We start from the raw sequence: 24,842 nt of genomic DNA, 5'->3' as shown, positions 1-24,842 counted from the left end.
GAAACCCTCGATTTTCGTCGGTTTTGACCGTTCTGACCAAGTTACGGATGAGACGTCGAATTGCATTGCGCGTTCTTCGGAATCGCAGACATTCGGGTCAGACCAGCAGAAAAATTGAGGAATCTTGATTTAGAGACAAGATAGCCAGAAATTCGACATTTTTCAACGAATCTCGGCTATTTATGCACCGATCCTGAAATTCTTGGGTGGGTTGGTCAGGGCTCCAGACACTCAGCTGCCCCGCACCGAAATTTCAGGAAAAAGTTAGTATTTGGCCGAGATACTCTCGATTCTCGTCGGTTCTGACCGTTCTGACCAAGTTGCGGATGAGACCTCAAATTGCAATGCGCGTTCGTCGGAATCGCAGACAATCGGGTCAGACCAGCAGAAAAATTGAGGAATCTTGATTTAGAGACAAGATAGCCAAAAATTCGACATTTTTCAACGTATCTCGGCTATTTATGAACCGATCCTGAAATTCTTGGGTGGGTTCGTCAGGGCTCCAGACACTTAGCTGCCCCGCACCGAAAATTCAGAAAAAAGTTAGTATTTGGCCAAGAAACCCTCGATTCTCGTCGGTTCTGACCGTTCTGACCAAGTTACGGATGAGACGTCGAATTGCAATGCGCGTTCTTCCGAATCGCAGACATTCGGGTCAGACCAGCAGAAAAATTGAGGAATCTTGGTTTAGAGCCAAGATAGCCAGAAATTCGACATTTTCCAACGAATCTTGGCTATTTATGAACCGATCCTGAAATTCTTGTGTGGGTTCGTCAGGGCTCCAGACACTCAGCTGCCCCGCACCGAAAATTCAGAAAAAAGTTAGTATTTGGCCGAGAAACCCTCGATTCTCGTCGGTTCTGACCGTTCTGACCAAGTGACGGATGAGACGTCGAATTGCAATGCGCGTTCTTCGGAATCGCAGACATTCGGGTCAGACCAGCAGAAAAATTGAGGAATCTTGATTTAGAGTCAAGATAGCCAGAAATTCGACATTTTTCAACGAATCTCGGCTATTTATGAACCGATCCTGAAAATCTTGGGTGGGTTCGACAGGGCTCCAGACACTCAGCTGCCCCGCACCGAAAATTCAGAAAAAAGTTAGTATTTGGCCGAGAAACCCTCGATTTTCGTCGGTTTTGACCGTTCTGACCAAGTTACGGATGAGACGTCGAATTGCATTGCGCGTTCTTCGGAATCGCAGACATTCGGGTCAGACCAGCAGAAAAATTGAGGAATCTTGATTTAGAGACAAGATAGCCAAAAATTCGACATTTTTCAACGTATCTCGGCTATTTATGAACCGATCCTGAAATTCTTCGGTGGGTTCGACAGAGCTCCAGACACTCAGCTGCCCCGCACCGAAAATTCAGAAAAAAGTTGGTATTTGGCTGAAAAACCTCGATTCTCGTCGGTTCTGACCGTTCTGACCAAGTTACGGATGAGACCTCAAATTGCAATGCGCGTTCGTCAAAATCGCAGACATTCGGGTCAGACCAGCAGAAAAATTGAGAAATCTTTATTTGGGGTCAAAATAGCCAAGAATTCGACATTTTTCAACGGATCTCGGCTATTTATGAACCGATCCTGAAATTCTTGGGTGGGTTCGACAGAAATCCAGACACTCAGCTGCCCCGCACCGAAAATTCAGAAAAAAGTTGGTATTTGGCTGAGAAACCCTTGATTCTCGTCGGTTCTGACCGTTCTGACCAAGTTACGGATCAGACCTCAAATTGCAATGCGCGTTTGTCAGAATCGCAGACATTCAGGTCAGACCAGCAGAAAAATTGAGGAATCTTGATTTGGAGACAAGGTAGCCAGAAATTCGACATTTTTTGACGGATCTCGGCTATTCATGAACAGATCCTGAAATTTTTGGGTGGGTTCGACAGAGCTCCAGACACTCAGCTGCCTCGCACCGAAAATTCAGAAAAAAGTTGGTATTTGGCTGAGAAACCCTCGATTCTCGTCGGTTCTGACCGTTCTGACCAAGTTACGGATGAGACCCCAAATTGCAATGCGCGTTCGTCAAAATCGCAGACATTCGGGTCAGACCAGCAGAAAAATTGAGGAATCTTTATTTGGGGTCGAGATAGCCAAGAATTCGACATTTTTCAACGGATCTCGGCTATTTATGAACCGATCCTGAAATTCTTGGGTGGGTTCGACAGAGCTCCAGACACTCAGCTGCCCCGCACCGAAAATTCAGAAAAAAGTTGGTATTTGGCTGAGAAACCCTCGATTCTCGTCGGTTCTGACCGTTCTGACCAAGTTACGGATGAGACCTCAAATTGCAATGCGCGTTTGTCAAAATCGCAGACATTCGGGTCAGACCAGCAGAAAAATTGAGGAATCTTGATTTGGAGACAAGATAGCCAGAAATTCGACATATTTCAACGGATCTCGGCTATTTATGAACCGATCCTGAAATTCTTGGGTGGGTTCGTCAGGGCTCCAGACACTCAGCTGCCCCGCACTGAAAATTCAGGAAAAAGTTAGTATTTGGCCAAGAAACCCTCGATTCTCGTCGGTTCTGACCGTTCTGACCAAGTTACGGATGAGACGTCGAATTGCAATGCGCGTTCTTCCGAATCGCAGACATTCGGGTCAGACCAGCAGAAAAATTGAGGAATCTTGGTTTAGAGCCAAGATAGCCAGAAATTCGACATTTTTCAACGAATCTTGGCTATTTATGAACCGATCCTGAAATTCTTGTGTGGGTTCGTCAGGGCTCCAGACACTCAGCTGCCCCGCACCGAAAATTCAGAAAAAAGTTAGTATTTGGCCGAGAAACCCTCGATTCTCGTCGGTTCTGACCGTTCTGACCAAGTGACGGATGAGACGTCGAATTGCAATGCGCGTTCTTCGGAATCGCAGACATTCGGGTCAGACCAGCAGAAAAATTGAGGAATCTTGATTTAGAGTCAAGATAGCCAGAAATTCGACATTTTTCAACGAATCTCGGCTATTTATGAACCGATCCTGAAAATCTTGGGTGGGTTCGACAGAGCTCCAGACACTCAGCTGCCTCGCACCGAAAATTCAGAAAAAAGTTGGTATTTGGCTGAGAAACCCTCGATTCTCGTCGGTTCTGACCGTTCTGACCAAGTTACGGATGAGACCTCAAATTGCAATGCGCGTTTGTCAAAATCGCAGACATTCGGGTCAGACCAGCAGAAAAATTGAGGAATCTTGATTTGGAGACAAGATAGCCAGAAATTCGACATATTTCAACGGATCTCGGCTATTTATGAACCGATCCTGAAATTCTTGGGTGGGTTCGTCAGGGCTCCAGACACTCAGCTGCCCCGCACTGAAAATTCAGGAAAAAGTTAGTATTTGGCCAAGAAACCCTCGATTCTCGTCGGTTCTGACCGTTCTGACCAAGTTACGGATGAGACGTCGAATTGCAATGCGCGTTCTTCCGAATCGCAGACATTCGGGTCAGACCAGCAGAAAAATTGAGGAATCTTGGTTTAGAGCCAAGATAGCCAGAAATTCGACATTTTTCAACGAATCTTGGCTATTTATGAACCGATCCTGAAATTCTTGTGTGGGTTCGTCAGGGCTCCAGACACTCAGCTGCCCCGCACCGAAAATTCAGAAAAAAGTTAGTATTTGGCCGAGAAACCCTCGATTCTCGTCGGTTCTGACCGTTCTGACCAAGTGACGGATGAGACGTCGAATTGCAATGCGCGTTCTTCGGAATCGCAGACATTCGGGTCAGACCAGCAGAAAAATTGAGGAATCTTGATTTAGAGTCAAGATAGCCAGAAATTCGACATTTTTCAACGAATCTCGGCTATTTATGAACCGATCCTGAAAATCTTGGGTGGGTTCGACAGGGCTCCAGACACTCAGCTGCCCCGCACCGAAAATTCAGAAAAAAGTTAGTATTTGGCCGAGAAACCCTCGATTTTCGTCGGTTTTGACCGTTCTGACCAAGTTACGGATGAGACGTCGAATTGCATTGCGCGTTCTTCGGAATCGCAGACATTCGGGTCAGACCAGCAGAAAAATTGAGGAATCTTGATTTAGAGACAAGATAGCCAGAAATTCGACATTTTTCAACGAATCTCGGCTATTTATGCACCGATCCTGAAATTCTTGGGTGGGTTGGTCAGGGCTCCAGACACTCAGCTGCCCCGCACCGAAATTTCAGGAAAAAGTTAGTATTTGGCCGAGATACTCTCGATTCTCGTCGGTTCTGACCGTTCTGACCAAGTTGCGGATGAGACCTCAAATTGCAATGCGCGTTCGTCGGAATCGCAGACAATCGGGTCAGACCAGCAGAAAAATTGAGGAATCTTGATTTAGAGACAAGATAGCCAAAAATTCGACATTTTTCAACGTATCTCGGCTATTTATGAACCGATCCTGAAATTCTTGGGTGGGTTCGTCAGGGCTCCAGACACTTAGCTGCCCCGCACCGAAAATTCAGAAAAAAGTTAGTATTTGGCCAAGAAACCCTCGATTCTCGTCGGTTCTGACCGTTCTGACCAAGTTACGGATGAGACGTCGAATTGCAATGCGCGTTCTTCCGAATCGCAGACATTCGGGTCAGACCAGCAGAAAAATTGAGGAATCTTGGTTTAGAGCCAAGATAGCCAGAAATTCGACATTTTTCAACGAATCTTGGCTATTTATGAACCGATCCTGAAATTCTTGTGTGGGTTCGTCAGGGCTCCAGACACTCAGCTGCCCCGCACCGAAAATTCAGAAAAAAGTTAGTATTTGGCCGAGAAACCCTCGATTCTCGTCGGTTCTGACCGTTCTGACCAAGTGACGGATGAGACGTCGAATTGCAATGCGCGTTCTTCGGAATCGCAGACATTCGGGTCAGACCAGCAGAAAAATTGAGGAATCTTGATTTAGAGTCAAGATAGCCAGAAATTCGACATTTTTCAACGAATCTCGGCTATTTATGAACCGATCCTGAAAATCTTGGGTGGGTTCGACAGGGCTCCAGACACTCAGCTGCCCCGCACCGAAAATTCAGAAAAAAGTTAGTATTTGGCCGAGAAACCCTCGATTTTCGTCGGTTTTGACCGTTCTGACCAAGTTACGGATGAGACGTCGAATTGCATTGCGCGTTCTTCGGAATCGCAGACATTCGGGTCAGACCAGCAGAAAAATTGAGGAATCTTGATTTAGAGACAAGATAGCCAAAAATTCGACATTTTTCAACGTATCTCGGCTATTTATGAACCGATCCTGAAATTCTTGGGTGGGTTCGACAGAGCTCCAGACACTCAGCTGCCCCGCACCGAAAATTCAGAAAAAAGTTGGTATTTGGCTGAAAAACCTCGATTCTCGTCGGTTCTGACCGTTCTGACCAAGTTACGGATGAGACCTCAAATTGCAATGCGCGTTCGTCAAAATCGCAGACATTCGGGTCAGACCAGCAGAAAAATTGAGAAATCTTTATTTGGGGTCAAAATAGCCAAGAATTCGACATTTTTCAACGGATCTCGGCTATTTATGAACCGATCCTGAAATTCTTGGGTGGGTTCGACAGAAATCCAGACACTCAGCTGCCCCGCACCGAAAATTCAGAAAAAAGTTGGTATTTGGCTGAGAAACCCTTGATTCTCGTCGGTTCTGACCGTTCTGACCAAGTTACGGATCAGACCTCAAATTGCAATGCGCGTTTGTCAGAATCGCAGACATTCAGGTCAGACCAGCAGAAAAATTGAGGAATCTTGATTTGGAGACAAGGTAGCCAGAAATTCGACATTTTTTGACGGATCTCGGCTATTCATGAACCGATCCTGAAATTCTTGGGTGGGTTCGACAGAGCTCCAGACACTCAGCTGCCCCGCACCGAAAATTCAGAAAAAAGTTGGTATTTGGCTGAAAAACCTCGATTCTCGTCGGTTCTGACCGTTCTGACCAAGTTACGGATGAGACCTCAAATTGCAATGCGCGTTCGTCAAAATCGCAGACATTCGGGTCAGACCAGCAGAAAAATTGAGAAATCTTTATTTGGGGTCAAAATAGCCAAGAATTCGACATTTTTCAACGGATCTCGGCTATTTATGAACCGATCCTGAAATTCTTGGGTGGGTTCGACAGAAATCCAGACACTCAGCTGCCCCGCACCGAAAATTCAGAAAAAAGTTGGTATTTGGCTGAGAAACCCTTGATTCTCGTCGGTTCTGACCGTTCTGACCAAGTTACGGATCAGACCTCAAATTGCAATGCGCGTTTGTCAGAATCGCAGACATTCAGGTCAGACCAGCAGAAAAATTGAGGAATCTTGATTTGGAGACAAGGTAGCCAGAAATTCGACATTTTTTGACGGATCTCGGCTATTCATGAACAGATCCTGAAATTTTTGGGTGGGTTCGACAGAGCTCCAGACACTCAGCTGCCTCGCACCGAAAATTCAGAAAAAAGTTGGTATTTGGCTGAGAAACCCTCGATTCTCGTCGGTTCTGACCGTTCTGACCAAGTTACGGATGAGACCTCAAATTGCAATGCGCGTTTGTCAAAATCGCAGACATTCGGGTCAGACCAGCAGAAAAATTGAGGAATCTTGATTTGGAGACAAGATAGCCAGAAATTCGACATATTTCAACGGATCTCGGCTATTTATGAACCGATCCTGAAATTCTTGGGTGGGTTCGTCAGGGCTCCAGACACTCAGCTGCCCCGCACTGAAAATTCAGGAAAAAGTTAGTATTTGGCCAAGAAACCCTCGATTCTCGTCGGTTCTGACCGTTCTGACCAAGTTACGGATGAGACGTCGAATTGCAATGCGCGTTCTTCCGAATCGCAGACATTCGGGTCAGACCAGCAGAAAAATTGAGGAATCTTGGTTTAGAGCCAAGATAGCCAGAAATTCGACATTTTTCAACGAATCTTGGCTATTTATGAACCGATCCTGAAATTCTTGTGTGGGTTCGTCAGGGCTCCAGACACTCAGCTGCCCCGCACCGAAAATTCAGAAAAAAGTTAGTATTTGGCCGAGAAACCCTCGATTCTCGTCGGTTCTGACCGTTCTGACCAAGTGACGGATGAGACGTCGAATTGCAATGCGCGTTCTTCGGAATCGCAGACATTCGGGTCAGACCAGCAGAAAAATTGAGGAATCTTGATTTAGAGTCAAGATAGCCAGAAATTCGACATTTTTCAACGAATCTCGGCTATTTATGAACCGATCCTGAAAATCTTGGGTGGGTTCGACAGGGCTCCAGACACTCAGCTGCCCCGCACCGAAAATTCAGAAAAAAGTTAGTATTTGGCCGAGAAACCCTCGATTTTCGTCGGTTTTGACCGTTCTGACCAAGTTACGGATGAGACGTCGAATTGCATTGCGCGTTCTTCGGAATCGCAGACATTCGGGTCAGACCAGCAGAAAAATTGAGGAATCTTGATTTAGAGACAAGATAGCCAGAAATTCGACATTTTTCAACGAATCTTGGCTATTTATGAACCGATCCTGAAATTCTTGTGTGGGTTCGTCAGGGCTCCAGACACTCAGCTGCCCCGCACCGAAAATTCAGAAAAAAGTTAGTATTTGGCCGAGAAACCCTCGATTCTCGTCGGTTCTGACCGTTCTGACCAAGTGACGGATGAGACGTCGAATTGCAATGCGCGTTCTTCGGAATCGCAGACATTCGGGTCAGACCAGCAGAAAAATTGAGGAATCTTGATTTAGAGTCAAGATAGCCAGAAATTCGACATTTTTCAACGAATCTCGGCTATTTATGAACCGATCCTGAAAATCTTGGGTGGGTTCGACAGGGCTCCAGACACTCAGCTGCCCCGCACCGAAAATTCAGAAAAAAGTTAGTATTTGGCCGAGAAACCCTCGATTTTCGTCGGTTTTGACCGTTCTGACCAAGTTACGGATGAGACGTCGAATTGCATTGCGCGTTCTTCGGAATCGCAGACATTCGGGTCAGACCAGCAGAAAAATTGAGGAATCTTGATTTAGAGACAAGATAGCCAGAAATTCGACATTTTTCAACGAATCTCGGCTATTTATGCACCGATCCTGAAATTCTTGGGTGGGTTGGTCAGGGCTCCAGACACTCAGCTGCCCCGCACCGAAATTTCAGGAAAAAGTTAGTATTTGGCCGAGATACTCTCGATTCTTGTCGGTTCTGACCGTTCTGACCAAGTTGCGGATGAGACCTCAAATTGCAATGCGCGTTCGTCGGAATCGCAGACAATCGGGTCAGACCAGCAGAAAAATTGAGGAATCTTGATTTAGAGACAAGATAGCCAAAAATTCGACATTTTTCAACGTATCTCGGCTATTTATGAACCGATCCTGAAATTCTTGGGTGGGTTCGTCAGGGCTCCAGACACTTAGCTGCCCCGCACCGAAAATTCAGAAAAAAGTTAGTATTTGGCCAAGAAACCCTCGATTCTCGTCGGTTCTGACCGTTCTGACCAAGTTACGGATGAGACGTCGAATTGCAATGCGCGTTCTTCCGAATCGCAGACATTCGGGTCAGACCAGCAGAAAAATTGAGGAATCTTGGTTTAGAGCCAAGATAGCCAGAAATTCGACATTTTTCAACGAATCTTGGCTATTTATGAACCGATCCTGAAATTCTTGTGTGGGTTCGTCAGGGCTCCAGACACTCAGCTGCCCCGCACCGAAAATTCAGAAAAAAGTTAGTATTTGGCCGAGAAACCCTCGATTCTCGTCGGTTCTGACCGTTCTGACCAAGTGACGGATGAGACGTCGAATTGCAATGCGCGTTCTTCGGAATCGCAGACATTCGGGTCAGACCAGCAGAAAAATTGAGGAATCTTGATTTAGAGTCAAGATAGCCAGAAATTCGACATTTTTCAACGAATCTCGGCTATTTATGAACCGATCCTGAAAATCTTGGGTGGGTTCGACAGGGCTCCAGACACTCAGCTGCCCCGCACCGAAAATTCAGAAAAAAGTTAGTATTTGGCCGAGAAACCCTCGATTTTCGTCGGTTTTGACCGTTCTGACCAAGTTACGGATGAGACGTCGAATTGCATTGCGCGTTCTTCGGAATCGCAGACATTCGGGTCAGACCAGCAGAAAAATTGAGGAATCTTGATTTAGAGACAAGATAGCCAGAAATTCGACATTTTTCAACGAATCTCGGCTATTTATGAACCGATCCTGAAATTCTTGGGTGGGTTCGACAGAGCTCCAGACACTCAGCTGCCCCGCACCGAAAATTCAGAAAAAAGTTGGTATTTGGCTGAAAAACCTCGATTCTCGTCGGTTCTGACCGTTCTGACCAAGTTACGGATGAGACCTCAAATTGCAATGCGCGTTCGTCAAAATCGCAGACATTCGGGTCAGACCAGCAGAAAAATTGAGAAATCTTTATTTGGGGTCAAAATAGCCAAGAATTCGACATTTTTCAACGGATCTCGGCTATTTATGAACCGATCCTGAAATTCTTGGGTGGGTTCGACAGAAATCCAGACACTCAGCTGCCCCGCACCGAAAATTCAGAAAAAAGTTGGTATTTGGCTGAGAAACCCTTGATTCTCGTCGGTTCTGACCGTTCTGACCAAGTTACGGATCAGACCTCAAATTGCAATGCGCGTTTGTCAGAATCGCAGACATTCAGGTCAGACCAGCAGAAAAATTGAGGAATCTTGATTTGGAGACAAGGTAGCCAGAAATTCGACATTTTTTGACGGATCTCGGCTATTCATGAACAGATCCTGAAATTTTTGGGTGGGTTCGACAGAGCTCCAGACACTCAGCTGCCTCGCACCGAAAATTCAGAAAAAAGTTGGTATTTGGCTGAGAAACCCTCGATTCTCGTCGGTTCTGACCGTTCTGACCAAGTTACGGATGAGACCTCAAATTGCAATGCGCGTTTGTCAAAATCGCAGACATTCGGGTCAGACCAGCAGAAAAATTGAGGAATCTTGATTTGGAGACAAGATAGCCAGAAATTCGACATATTTCAACGGATCTCGGCTATTTATGAACCGATCCTGAAATTCTTGGGTGGGTTCGTCAGGGCTCCAGACACTCAGCTGCCCCGCACTGAAAATTCAGGAAAAAGTTAGTATTTGGCCAAGAAACCCTCGATTCTCGTCGGTTCTGACCGTTCTGACCAAGTTACGGATGAGACGTCGAATTGCAATGCGCGTTCTTCCGAATCGCAGACATTCGGGTCAGACCAGCAGAAAAATTGAGGAATCTTGGTTTAGAGCCAAGATAGCCAGAAATTCGACATTTTTCAACGAATCTTGGCTATTTATGAACCGATCCTGAAATTCTTGTGTGGGTTCGTCAGGGCTCCAGACACTCAGCTGCCCCGCACCGAAAATTCAGAAAAAAGTTAGTATTTGGCCGAGAAACCCTCGATTCTCGTCGGTTCTGACCGTTCTGACCAAGTGACGGATGAGACGTCGAATTGCAATGCGCGTTCTTCGGAATCGCAGACATTCGGGTCAGACCAGCAGAAAAATTGAGGAATCTTGATTTAGAGTCAAGATAGCCAGAAATTCGACATTTTTCAACGAATCTCGGCTATTTATGAACCGATCCTGAAAATCTTGGGTGGGTTCGACAGGGCTCCAGACACTCAGCTGCCCCGCACCGAAAATTCAGAAAAAAGTTAGTATTTGGCCGAGAAACCCTCGATTTTCGTCGGTTTTGACCGTTCTGACCAAGTTACGGATGAGACGTCGAATTGCATTGCGCGTTCTTCGGAATCGCAGACATTCGGGTCAGACCAGCAGAAAAATTGAGGAATCTTGATTTAGAGACAAGATAGCCAGAAATTCGACATTTTTCAACGAATCTCGGCTATTTATGAACCGATCCTGAAATTCTTGGGTGGGTTGGTCAGGGCTCCAGACACTCAGCTGCCCCGCACCGAAATTTCAGGAAAAAGTTAGTATTTGGCCGAGATACCCTCGATTCTTGTCGGTTCTGACCGTTCTGACCAAGTTGCGGATGAGACCTCAAATTGCAATGCGCGTTCGTCGGAATCGCAGACATTCGCGTCAGACCAGCAGAAAAATTGAGGAATCTTGATTTAGAGACAAGATAGCCAAAAATTCGACATTTTTCAACGTATCTCGGCTATTTATGAACCGATCCTGAAATTCTTGGGTGGGTTCGGCAGGGCTCCAGACACTCAGCTGCCCCGCACCGAAAATTCAGAAAAAAGTTAGTATTTGGCCGAGATACCCTCGATTCTCGTCGGTTCTGACCGTTCTGACCAAGTTACGGATGAGACGTCGAATTGCAATGCGCGTTCTTCGGAATCGCAGACATTCGGGTCAGACCAGCAGAAAAATTGAGGAATCTTGATTCAGAGACAAGATAGCCAGAAATTCGACATTTTTCAACGAATCTCGGCTATTTATGAACCGATCCTGAAAATCTTGGGTGGGTTCGACAGGGCTCCAGACACTCAGCTGCCCCGCACCGAAAATTCAGAAAAAAGTTAGTATTTGGCCGAGAAACCCTCGATTTTCGTCGGTTTTGACCGTTCTGACCAAGTTACGGATGAGACGTCGAATTGCATTGCGCGTTCTTCGGAATCGCAGACATTCGGGTCAGACCAGCAGAAAAATTGAGGAATCTTGATTTAGAGACAAGATAGCCAGAAATTCGACATTTTTCAACGAATCTTGGCTATTTATGAACCGATCCTGAAATTCTTGTGTGGGTTCGTCAGGGCTCCAGACACTCAGCTGCCCCGCACCGAAAATTCAGAAAAAAGTTAGTATTTGGCCGAGAAACCCTCGATTCTCGTCGGTTCTGACCGTTCTGACCAAGTGACGGATGAGACGTCGAATTGCAATGCGCGTTCTTCGGAATCGCAGACATTCGGGTCAGACCAGCAGAAAAATTGAGGAATCTTGATTTAGAGTCAAGATAGCCAGAAATTCGACATTTTTCAACGAATCTCGGCTATTTATGAACCGATCCTGAAAATCTTGGGTGGGTTCGACAGGGCTCCAGACACTCAGCTGCCCCGCACCGAAAATTCAGAAAAAAGTTAGTATTTGGCCGAGAAACCCTCGATTTTCGTCGGTTTTGACCGTTCTGACCAAGTTACGGATGAGACGTCGAATTGCATTGCGCGTTCTTCGGAATCGCAGACATTCGGGTCAGACCAGCAGAAAAATTGAGGAATCTTGATTTAGAGACAAGATAGCCAGAAATTCGACATTTTTCAACGAATCTCGGCTATTTATGCACCGATCCTGAAATTCTTGGGTGGGTTGGTCAGGGCTCCAGACACTCAGCTGCCCCGCACCGAAATTTCAGGAAAAAGTTAGTATTTGGCCGAGATACTCTCGATTCTTGTCGGTTCTGACCGTTCTGACCAAGTTGCGGATGAGACCTCAAATTGCAATGCGCGTTCGTCGGAATCGCAGACAATCGGGTCAGACCAGCAGAAAAATTGAGGAATCTTGATTTAGAGACAAGATAGCCAAAAATTCGACATTTTTCAACGTATCTCGGCTATTTATGAACCGATCCTGAAATTCTTGGGTGGGTTCGTCAGGGCTCCAGACACTTAGCTGCCCCGCACCGAAAATTCAGAAAAAAGTTAGTATTTGGCCAAGAAACCCTCGATTCTCGTCGGTTCTGACCGTTCTGACCAAGTTACGGATGAGACGTCGAATTGCAATGCGCGTTCTTCCGAATCGCAGACATTCGGGTCAGACCAGCAGAAAAATTGAGGAATCTTGGTTTAGAGCCAAGATAGCCAGAAATTCGACATTTTTCAACGAATCTTGGCTATTTATGAACCGATCCTGAAATTCTTGTGTGGGTTCGTCAGGGCTCCAGACACTCAGCTGCCCCGCACCGAAAATTCAGAAAAAAGTTAGTATTTGGCCGAGAAACCCTCGATTCTCGTCGGTTCTGACCGTTCTGACCAAGTGACGGATGAGACGTCGAATTGCAATGCGCGTTCTTCGGAATCGCAGACATTCGGGTCAGACCAGCAGAAAAATTGAGGAATCTTGATTTAGAGTCAAGATAGCCAGAAATTCGACATTTTTCAACGAATCTCGGCTATTTATGAACCGATCCTGAAAATCTTGGGTGGGTTCGACAGGGCTCCAGACACTCAGCTGCCCCGCACCGAAAATTCAGAAAAAAGTTAGTATTTGGCCGAGAAACCCTCGATTTTCGTCGGTTTTGACCGTTCTGACCAAGTTACGGATGAGACGTCGAATTGCATTGCGCGTTCTTCGGAATCGCAGACATTCGGGTCAGACCAGCAGAAAAATTGAGGAATCTTGATTTAGAGACAAGATAGCCAGAAATTCGACATTTTTCAACGAATCTCGGCTATTTATGAACCGATCCTGAAATTCTTGGGTGGGTTCGACAGAGCTCCAGACACTCAGCTGCCCCGCACCGAAAATTCAGAAAAAAGTTGGTATTTGGCTGAAAAACCTCGATTCTCGTCGGTTCTGACCGTTCTGACCAAGTTACGGATGAGACCTCAAATTGCAATGCGCGTTCGTCAAAATCGCAGACATTCGGGTCAGACCAGCAGAAAAATTGAGAAATCTTTATTTGGGGTCAAAATAGCCAAGAATTCGACATTTTTCAACGGATCTCGGCTATTTATGAACCGATCCTGAAATTCTTGGGTGGGTTCGACAGAAATCCAGACACTCAGCTGCCCCGCACCGAAAATTCAGAAAAAAGTTGGTATTTGGCTGAGAAACCCTTGATTCTCGTCGGTTCTGACCGTTCTGACCAAGTTACGGATCAGACCTCAAATTGCAATGCGCGTTTGTCAGAATCGCAGACATTCAGGTCAGACCAGCAGAAAAATTGAGGAATCTTGATTTGGAGACAAGGTAGCCAGAAATTCGACATTTTTTGACGGATCTCGGCTATTCATGAACAGATCCTGAAATTTTTGGGTGGGTTCGACAGAGCTCCAGACACTCAGCTGCCTCGCACCGAAAATTCAGAAAAAAGTTGGTATTTGGCTGAGAAACCCTCGATTCTCGTCGGTTCTGACCGTTCTGACCAAGTTACGGATGAGACCTCAAATTGCAATGCGCGTTTGTCAAAATCGCAGACATTCGGGTCAGACCAGCAGAAAAATTGAGGAATCTTGATTTGGAGACAAGATAGCCAGAAATTCGACATATTTCAACGGATCTCGGCTATTTATGAACCGATCCTGAAATTCTTGGGTGGGTTCGTCAGGGCTCCAGACACTCAGCTGCCCCGCACTGAAAATTCAGGAAAAAGTTAGTATTTGGCCAAGAAACCCTCGATTCTCGTCGGTTCTGACCGTTCTGACCAAGTTACGGATGAGACGTCGAATTGCAATGCGCGTTCTTCCGAATCGCAGACATTCGGGTCAGACCAGCAGAAAAATTGAGGAATCTTGGTTTAGAGCCAAGATAGCCAGAAATTCGACATTTTTCAACGAATCTTGGCTATTTATGAACCGATCCTGAAATTCTTGTGTGGGTTCGTCAGGGCTCCAGACACTCAGCTGCCCCGCACCGAAAATTCAGAAAAAAGTTAGTATTTGGCCGAGAAACCCTCGATTCTCGTCGGTTCTGACCGTTCTGACCAAGTGACGGATGAGACGTCGAATTGCAATGCGCGTTCTTCGGAATCGCAGACATTCGGGTCAGACCAGCAGAAAAATTGAGGAATCTTGATTTAGAGTCAAGATAGCCAGAAATTCGACATTTTTCAACGAATCTCGGCTATTTATGAACCGATCCTGAAAATCTTGGGTGGGTTCGACAGGGCTCCAGACACTCAGCTGCCCCGCACCGAAAATTCAGAAAAAAGTTAGTATTTGGCCGAGAAACCCTCGATTTTCGTCGGTTTTGACCGTTCTGACCAAGTTACGGATGAGACGTCGAATTGCATTGCGCGTTCTTCGGAATCGCAGACATTCGGGTCAGACCAGCAGAAAAATTGAGGAATCTTGATTTAGAGACAAGATAGCCAGAAATTCGACATTTTTCAACGAATCTCGGCTATTTATGAACCGATCCTGAAATTCTTGGGTGGGTTGGTCAGGGCTCCAGACACTCAGCTGCCCCGCACCGAAATTTCAGGAAAAAGTTAGTATTTGGCCGAGATACCCTCGATTCTTGTCGGTTCTGACCGTTCTGACCAAGTTGCGGATGAGACCTCAAATTGCAATGCGCGTTCGTCGGAATCGCAGACATTCGCGTCAGACCAGCAGAAAAATTGAGGAATCTTGATTTAGAGACAAGATAGCCAAAAATTCGACATTTTTCAACGTATCTCGGCTATTTATGAACCGATCCTGAAATTCTTGGGTGGGTTCGGCAGGGCTCCAGACACTCAGCTGCCCCGCACCGAAAATTCAGAAAAAAGTTAGTATTTGGCCGAGATACCCTCGATTCTCGTCGGTTCTGACCGTTCTGACCAAGTTACGGATGAGACGTCGAATTGCAATGCGCGTTCTTCGGAATCGCAGACATTCGGGTCAGACCAGCAGAAAAATTGAGGAATCTTGATTCAGAGACAAGATAGCCAGAAATTCGACATTTTTCAACGAATCTCGGCTATTTATGAACCGATCCTGAAATTCTTGGGTGGGTTCGTCAGGGCTCCAGACACTCAGCTGCCCCGCACCGAAATTTCAGGAAAAAGTTAGTATTTGGCCGAGATACCCTCGATTCTTGTCGGTTCTGACCGTTCTGACCAAGTTGCGGATGAGACTTCGAATTGCAATGCGCGTTCGTCGGAATCGCAGACATTCGGGTCAGACCAGCAGAAAAATTGAGGAATCTTGATTTAGAGACAAGATAGCCAAAAATTCGACATTTTTCAACGTATCTCGGCTATTTATGAACCGATCCTGAAATGCTTGGGTGGGTTCGTCAGGGCTCCAGACACTCAGCTGCCCCGCACCGAAAATTCAGGAAAAAGTTAGTATTTGGCCGAGATACCCTCGATTCTTGTCGGTTCTGACCGTTCTGACCAACTTGCGGATGAGACCTCAAATTGCAATGCGCGTTCGTCGGAATCGCAGACATTCGGGTCAGACCAGCAGAAAAATTGAGGAATCTTGATTTAGAGACAAGATAGCCAAAAATCCGACATTTTTCAACGTATCTCGGCTATTTATGAACCGATCCTGAAATTCTTGGGTGGGTTCGTCAGGGCTCCAGACACTCAGCTGCCCCGCACCGAAAATTCAGAAAAAAGTTAGTATTTGGCCGAGAAACCCTCGATCCTCGTCGGTTCTGACCGTTCTGACCAAGTTACGGATGAGAGGTCGAATTGCAATGCGCGTTCTTCCGAATCGCAGACATTCGGGTCAGACCAGCAGAAAAGTTGAGGAATCTTGATTTAGAGACAAGATAGCCAGAAATTCGACATTTTTCAACGAATCTCGGCTATTTATGAACCGATCCGGAAATTCTTGGGTGGGTTCGTCAGGGCTCCAGACACTCAGCTGCCCCGCACCGAAAATTCAGGAAAAAGTTAGTATTTGGCCGAAATACCCTCGATTCTCGTCGGTTCTGACCGTTCTGACCAAGTTGCGGATGAGACCTCAAATTGCAATGTGCGTTCGTCGGAATCGCAGACATTCGGGTCAGACCAGCAGAAAAATTGAGGAATCTTGATTTAGAGTCAAGATAGCCAGAAATTCGACATTTTTCAACGAATCTCGGCTATTTATGAACTGATCCTGAAAATCTTGGGTGGGTTCGACAGGGCTCCAGACACTCAGCTGCCCCGCACCAAAAATTCAGAAAAAAGTTAGTATTTGGCCGAGAAACCCTCGATTTTCGTCGGTTCTGACCGTTCTGACCAAGTTACGGATGAGACGTCGAATTCCAATGCGCGTTCTTCGGAATCGCAGACATTCGGGTCAGACCAGCAGAAAAATTGAGGAATCTTGATTTAGAGACAAGATAGCCAGAAATTCGACATTTTTCAACGAATCTCGGCTATTTATGAACCGATCCTGAAATTCTTGGGTGGGTTGGTCAGGGCTCCAGACACTCAGCTGCCCCGCACCGAAATTTCAGGAAAAAGTGAGTATTTGGCCGAGATACCCTCGATTCTTGTCGGTTCTGACCGTTCTGACCAAGTCGCGGATGAGACCTCAAATTGCAATGCGCGTTCGTCGGAATCGCAGACATTCGGGTCAGACCAGCAGAAAATCTGAGGAATCTTGATTTAGAGACAAGATAGCCAAAAATTCGACATTTTTCAACGTATCTCGGCTATTTATGAACCGATCCTGAAATTCTTGGGTGGGTTCGTCAGGGCTCCAGACACTCAGCTGCCCCGCACCGAAAATTCAGAAAAAAGTTAGTATTTGGCCAAGAAACCCTCGATTCTCGTCGGTTCTGACCGTTCTGACCAAGTTACGGATGAGACGTCGAATTGCAATGCGCGTTCTTCCGAATCGCAGACATTCGGGTCAGACCAGCAGAAAAATTGAGGAATCTTGGTTTAGAGCCAAGATAGCCAGAAATTCGACATTTTTCAACGAATCTTGGCTATTTATGAACCGATCCTGAAATTCTTGTGTGGGTTCGTCAGGGCTCCAGACACTCAGCTGCCCCGCACCGAAAATTCAGAAAAAAGTTAGTATTTGGCCGAGAAACCCTCGATTCTCGTCGGTTCTGACCGTTCTGACCAAGTGACGGATGAGACGTCGAATTGCAATGCGCGTTCTTCGGAATCGCAGACATTCGGGTCAGACCAGCAGAAAAATTGAGGAATCTTGATTTAGAGTCAAGATAGCCAGAAATTCGACATTTTTCAACGAATCTCGGCTATTTATGAACCGATCCTGAAAATCTTGGGTGGGTTCGACAGGGCTCCAGACACTCAGCTGCCCCGCACCGAAAATTCAGAAAAAAGTTAGTATTTGGCCGAGAAACCCTCGATTTTCGTCGGTTTTGACCGTTCTGACCAAGTTACGGATGAGACGTCGAATTGCATTGCGCGTTCTTCGGAATCGCAGACATTCGGGTCAGACCAGCAGAAAAATTGAGGAATCTTGATTTAGAGACAAGATAGCCAGAAATTCGACATTTTTCAACGAATCTTGGCTATTTATGAACCGATCCTGAAATTCTTGTGTGGGTTCGTCAGGGCTCCAGACACTCAGCTGCCCCGCACCGAAAATTCAGAAAAAAGTTAGTATTTGGCCGAGAAACCCTCGATTCTCGTCGGTTCTGACCGTTCTGACCAAGTGACGGATGAGACGTCGAATTGCAATGCGCGTTCTTCGGAATCGCAGACATTCGGGTCAGACCAGCAGAAAAATTGAGGAATCTTGATTTAGAGTCAAGATAGCCAGAAATTCGACATTTTTCAACGAATCTCGGCTATTTATGAACCGATCCTGAAAATCTTGGGTGGGTTCGACAGGGCTCCAGACACTCAGCTGCCCCGCACCGAAAATTCAGAAAAAAGTTAGTATTTGGCCGAGAAACCCTCGATTTTCGTCGGTTTTGACCGTTCTGACCAAGTTACGGATGAGACGTCGAATTGCATTGCGCGTTCTTCGGAATCGCAGACATTCGGGTCAGACCAGCAGAAAAATTGAGGAATCTTGATTTAGAGACAAGATAGCCAGAAATTCGACATTTTTCAACGAATCTCGGCTATTTATGCACCGATCCTGAAATTCTTGGGTGGGTTGGTCAGGGCTCCAGACACTCAGCTGCCCCGCACCGAAATTTCAGGAAAAAGTTAGTATTTGGCCGAGATACTCTCGATTCTTGTCGGTTCTGACCGTTCTGACCAAGTTGCGGATGAGACCTCAAATTGCAATGCGCGTTCGTCGGAATCGCAGACAATCGGGTCAGACCAGCAGAAAAATTGAGGAATCTTGATTTAGAGACAAGATAGCCAAAAATTCGACATTTTTCAACGTATCTCGGCTATTTATGAACCGATCCTGAAATTCTTGGGTGGGTTCGTCAGGGCTCCAGACACTTAGCTGCCCCGCACCGAAAATTCAGAAAAAAGTTAGTATTTGGCCAAGAAACCCTCGATTCTCGTCGGTTCTGACCGTTCTGACCAAGTTACGGATGAGACGTCGAATTGCAATGCGCGTTCTTCCGAATCGCAGACATTCGGGTCAGACCAGCAGAAAAATTGAGGAATCTTGGTTTAGAGCCAAGATAGCCAGAAATTCGACATTTTTCAACGAATCTTGGCTATTTATGAACCGATCCTGAAATTCTTGTGTGGGTTCGTCAGGGCTCCAGACACTCAGCTGCCCCGCACCGAAAATTCAGAAAAAAGTTAGTATTTGGCCGAGAAACCCTCGATTCTCGTCGGTTCTGACCGTTCTGACCAAGTGACGGATGAGACGTCGAATTGCAATGCGCGTTCTTCGGAATCGCAGACATTCGGGTCAGACCAGCAGAAAAATTGAGGAATCTTGATTTAGAGTCAAGATAGCCAGAAATTCGACATTTTTCAACGAATCTCGGCTATTTATGAACCGATCCTGAAAATCTTGGGTGGGTTCGACAGGGCTCCAGACACTCAGCTGCCCCGCACCGAAAATTCAGAAAAAAGTTAGTATTTGGCCGAGAAACCCTCGATTTTCGTCGGTTTTGACCGTTCTGACCAAGTTACGGATGAGACGTCGAATTGCATTGCGCGTTCTTCGGAATCGCAGACATTCGGGTCAGACCAGCAGAAAAATTGAGGAATCTTGATTTAGAGACAAGATAGCCAGAAATTCGACATTTTTCAACGAATCTCGGCTATTTATGCACCGATCCTGAAATTCTTGGGTGGGTTGGTCAGGGCTCCAGACACTCAGCTGCCCCGCACCGAAATTTCAGGAAAAAGTTAGTATTTGGCCGAGATACTCTCGATTCTTGTCGGTTCTGACCGTTCTGACCAAGTTGCGGATGAGACCTCAAATTGCAATGCGCGTTCGTCGGAATCGCAGACAATCGGGTCAGACCAGCAGAAAAATTGAGGAATCTTGATTTAGAGACAAGATAGCCAAAAATTCGACATTTTTCAACGTATCTCGGCTATTTATGAACCGATCCTGAAATTCTTGGGTGGGTTCGTCAGGGCTCCAGACACTTAGCTGCCCCGCACCGAAAATTCAGAAAAAAGTTAGTATTTGGCCAAGAAACCCTCGATTCTCGTCGGTTCTGACCGTTCTGACCAAGTTACGGATGAGACGTCGAATTGCAATGCGCGTTCTTCCGAATCGCAGACATTCGGGTCAGACCAGCAGAAAAATTGAGGAATCTTGGTTTAGAGCCAAGATAGCCAGAAATTCGACATTTTTCAACGAATCTTGGCTATTTATGAACCGATCCTGAAATTCTTGTGTGGGTTCGTCAGGGCTCCAGACACTCAGCTGCCCCGCACCGAAAATTCAGAAAAAAGTTAGTATTTGGCCGAGAAACCCTCGATTCTCGTCGGTTCTGACCGTTCTGACCAAGTGACGGATGAGACGTCGAATTGCAATGCGCGTTCTTCGGAATCGCAGACATTCGGGTCAGACCAGCAGAAAAATTGAGGAATCTTGATTTAGAGTCAAGATAGCCAGAAATTCGACATTTTTCAACGAATCTCGGCTATTTATGAACCGATCCTGAAAATCTTGGGTGGGTTCGACAGGGCTCCAGACACTCAGCTGCCCCGCACCGAAAATTCAGAAAAAAGTTAGTATTTGGCCGAGAAACCCTCGATTTTCGTCGGTTTTGACCGTTCTGACCAAGTTACGGATGAGACGTCGAATTGCATTGCGCGTTCTTCGGAATCGCAGACATTCGGGTCAGACCAGCAGAAAAATTGAGGAATCTTGATTTAGAGACAAGATAGCCAGAAATTCGACATTTTTCAACGAATCTCGGCTATTTATGAACCGATCCTGAAATTCTTGGGTGGGTTCGACAGAGCTCCAGACACTCAGCTGCCCCGCACCGAAAATTCAGAAAAAAGTTGGTATTTGGCTGAAAAACCTCGATTCTCGTCGGTTCTGACCGTTCTGACCAAGTTACGGATGAGACCTCAAATTGCAATGCGCGTTCGTCAAAATCGCAGACATTCGGGTCAGACCAGCAGAAAAATTGAGAAATCTTTATTTGGGGTCAAAATAGCCAAGAATTCGACATTTTTCAACGGATCTCGGCTATTTATGAACCGATCCTGAAATTCTTGGGTGGGTTCGACAGAAATCCAGACACTCAGCTGCCCCGCACCGAAAATTCAGAAAAAAGTTGGTATTTGGCTGAGAAACCCTTGATTCTCGTCGGTTCTGACCGTTCTGACCAAGTTACGGATCAGACCTCAAATTGCAATGCGCGTTTGTCAGAATCGCAGACATTCAGGTCAGACCAGCAGAAAAATTGAGGAATCTTGATTTGGAGACAAGGTAGCCAGAAATTCGACATTTTTTGACGGATCTCGGCTATTCATGAACAGATCCTGAAATTTTTGGGTGGGTTCGACAGAGCTCCAGACACTCAGCTGCCTCGCACCGAAAATTCAGAAAAAAGTTGGTATTTGGCTGAGAAACCCTCGATTCTCGTCGGTTCTGACCGTTCTGACCAAGTTACGGATGAGACCTCAAATTGCAATGCGCGTTTGTCAAAATCGCAGACATTCGGGTCAGACCAGCAGAAAAATTGAGGAATCTTGATTTGGAGACAAGATAGCCAGAAATTCGACATATTTCAACGGATCTCGGCTATTTATGAACCGATCCTGAAATTCTTGGGTGGGTTCGTCAGGGCTCCAGACACTCAGCTGCCCCGCACTGAAAATTCAGGAAAAAGTTAGTATTTGGCCAAGAAACCCTCGATTCTCGTCGGTTCTGACCGTTCTGACCAAGTTACGGATGAGACGTCGAATTGCAATGCGCGTTCTTCCGAATCGCAGACATTCGGGTCAGACCAGCAGAAAAATTGAGGAATCTTGGTTTAGAGCCAAGATAGCCAGAAATTCGACATTTTTCAACGAATCTTGGCTATTTATGAACCGATCCTGAAATTCTTGTGTGGGTTCGTCAGGGCTCCAGACACTCAGCTGCCCCGCACCGAAAATTCAGAAAAAAGTTAGTATTTGGCCGAGAAACCCTCGATTCTCGTCGGTTCTGACCGTTCTGACCAAGTGACGGATGAGACGTCGAATTGCAATGCGCGTTCTTCGGAATCGCAGACATTCGGGTCAGACCAGCAGAAAAATTGAGGAATCTTGATTTAGAGTCAAGATAGCCAGAAATTCGACATTTTTCAACGAATCTCGGCTATTTATGAACCGATCCTGAAAATCTTGGGTGGGTTCGACAGGGCTCCAGACACTCAGCTGCCCCGCACCGAAAATTCAGAAAAAAGTTAGTATTTGGCCGAGAAACCCTCGATTTTCGTCGGTTTTGACCGTTCTGACCAAGTTACGGATGAGACGTCGAATTGCATTGCGCGTTCTTCGGAATCGCAGACATTCGGGTCAGACCAGCAGAAAAATTGAGGAATCTTGATTTAGAGACAAGATAGCCAGAAATTCGACATTTTTCAACGAATCTCGGCTATTTATGAACCGATCCTGAAATTCTTGGGTGGGTTGGTCAGGGCTCCAGACACTCAGCTGCCCCGCACCGAAATTTCAGGAAAAAGTTAGTATTTGGCCGAGATACCCTCGATTCTTGTCGGTTCTGACCGTTCTGACCAAGTTGCGGATGAGACCTCAAATTGCAATGCGCGTTCGTCGGAATCGCAGACATTCGCGTCAGACCAGCAGAAAAATTGAGGAATCTTGATTTAGAGACAAGATAGCCAAAAATTCGACATTTTTCAACGTATCTCGGCTATTTATGAACCGATCCTGAAATTCTTGGGTGGGTTCGGCAGGGCTCCAGACACTCAGCTGCCCCGCACCGAAAATTCAGAAAAAAGTTAGTATTTGGCCGAGATACCCTCGATTCTCGTCGGTTCTGACCGTTCTGACCAAGTTACGGATGAGACGTCGAATTGCAATGCGCGTTCTTCGGAATCGCAGACATTCGGGTCAGACCAGCAGAAAAATTGAGGAATCTTGATTCAGAGACAAGATAGCCAGAAATTCGACATTTTTCAACGAATCTCGGCTATTTATGAACCGATCCTGAAATTCTTGGGTGGGTTCGTCAGGGCTCCAGACACTCAGCTGCCCCGCACCGAAATTTCAGGAAAAAGTTAGTATTTGGCCGAGATACCCTCGATTCTTGTCGGTTCTGACCGTTCTGACCAAGTTGCGGATGAGACTTCGAATTGCAATGCGCGTTCGTCGGAATCGCAGACATTCGGGTCAGACCAGCAGAAAAATTGAGGAATCTTGATTTAGAGACAAGATAGCCAAAAATTCGACATTTTTCAACGTATCTCGGCTATTTATGAACCGATCCTGAAATGCTTGGGTGGGTTCGTCAGGGCTCCAGACACTCAGCTGCCCCGCACCGAAAATTCAGGAAAAAGTTAGTATTTGGCCGAGATACCCTCGATTCTTGTCGGTTCTGACCGTTCTGACCAACTTGCGGATGAGACCTCAAATTGCAATGCGCGTTCGTCGGAATCGCAGACATTCGGGTCAGACCAGCAGAAAAATTGAGGAATCTTGATTTAGAGACAAGATAGCCAAAAATCCGACATTTTTCAACGTATCTCGGCTATTTATGAACCGATCCTGAAATTCTTGGGTGGGTTCGTCAGGGCTCCAGACACTCAGCTGCCCCGCACCGAAAATTCAGAAAAAAGTTAGTATTTGGCCGAGAAACCCTCGATCCTCGTCGGTTCTGACCGTTCTGACCAAGTTACGGATGAGAGGTCGAATTGCAATGCGCGTTCTTCCGAATCGCAGACATTCGGGTCAGACCAGCAGAAAAGTTGAGGAATCTTGATTTAGAGACAAGATAGCCAGAAATTCGACATTTTTCAACGAATCTCGGCTATTTATGAACCGATCCGGAAATTCTTGGGTGGGTTCGTCAGGGCTCCAGACACTCAGCTGCCCCGCACCGAAAATTCAGGAAAAAGTTAGTATTTGGCCGAAATACCCTCGATTCTCGTCGGTTCTGACCGTTCTGACCAAGTTGCGGATGAGACCTCAAATTGCAATGTGCGTTCGTCGGAATCGCAGACATTCGGGTCAGACCAGCAGAAAAATTGAGGAATCTTGATTTAGAGTCAAGATAGCCAGAAATTCGACATTTTTCAACGAATCTCGGCTATTTATGAACTGATCCTGAAAATCTTGGGTGGGTTCGACAGGGCTCCAGACACTCAGCTGCCCCGCACCAAAAATTCAGAAAAAAGTTAGTATTTGGCCGAGAAACCCTCGATTTTCGTCGGTTCTGACCGTTCTGACCAAGTTACGGATGAGACGTCGAATTCCAATGCGCGTTCTTCGGAATCGCAGACATTCGGGTCAGACCAGCAGAAAAATTGAGGAATCTTGATTTAGAGACAAGATAGCCAGAAATTCGACATTTTTCAACGAATCTCGGCTATTTATGAACCGATCCTGAAATTCTTGGGTGGGTTGGTCAGGGCTCCAGACACTCAGCTGCCCCGCACCGAAATTTCAGGAAAAAGTGAGTATTTGGCCGAGATACCCTCGATTCTTGTCGGTTCTGACCGTTCTGACCAAGTCGCGGATGAGACCTCAAATTGCAATGCGCGTTCGTCGGAATCGCAGACATTCGGGTCAGACCAGCAGAAAATCTGAGGAATCTTGATTTAGAGACAAGATAGCCAAAAATTCGACATTTTTCAACGTATCTCGGCTATTTATGAACCGATCCTGAAATTCTTGGGTGGGTTCGTCAGGGCTCCAGACACTCAGCTGCCCCGCACCGAAAATTCAGAAAAAAGTTAGTATTTGGCCAAGAAACCCTCGATTCTCG

Source organism: Diprion similis, chromosome 1, assembly GCF_021155765.1.
Source record: "Diprion similis isolate iyDipSimi1 chromosome 1, iyDipSimi1.1, whole genome shotgun sequence".
NCBI lineage: Eukaryota > Metazoa > Arthropoda > Insecta > Hymenoptera > Diprionidae > Diprion > Diprion similis.
This window is presented reverse-complemented; position numbering follows the sequence as displayed.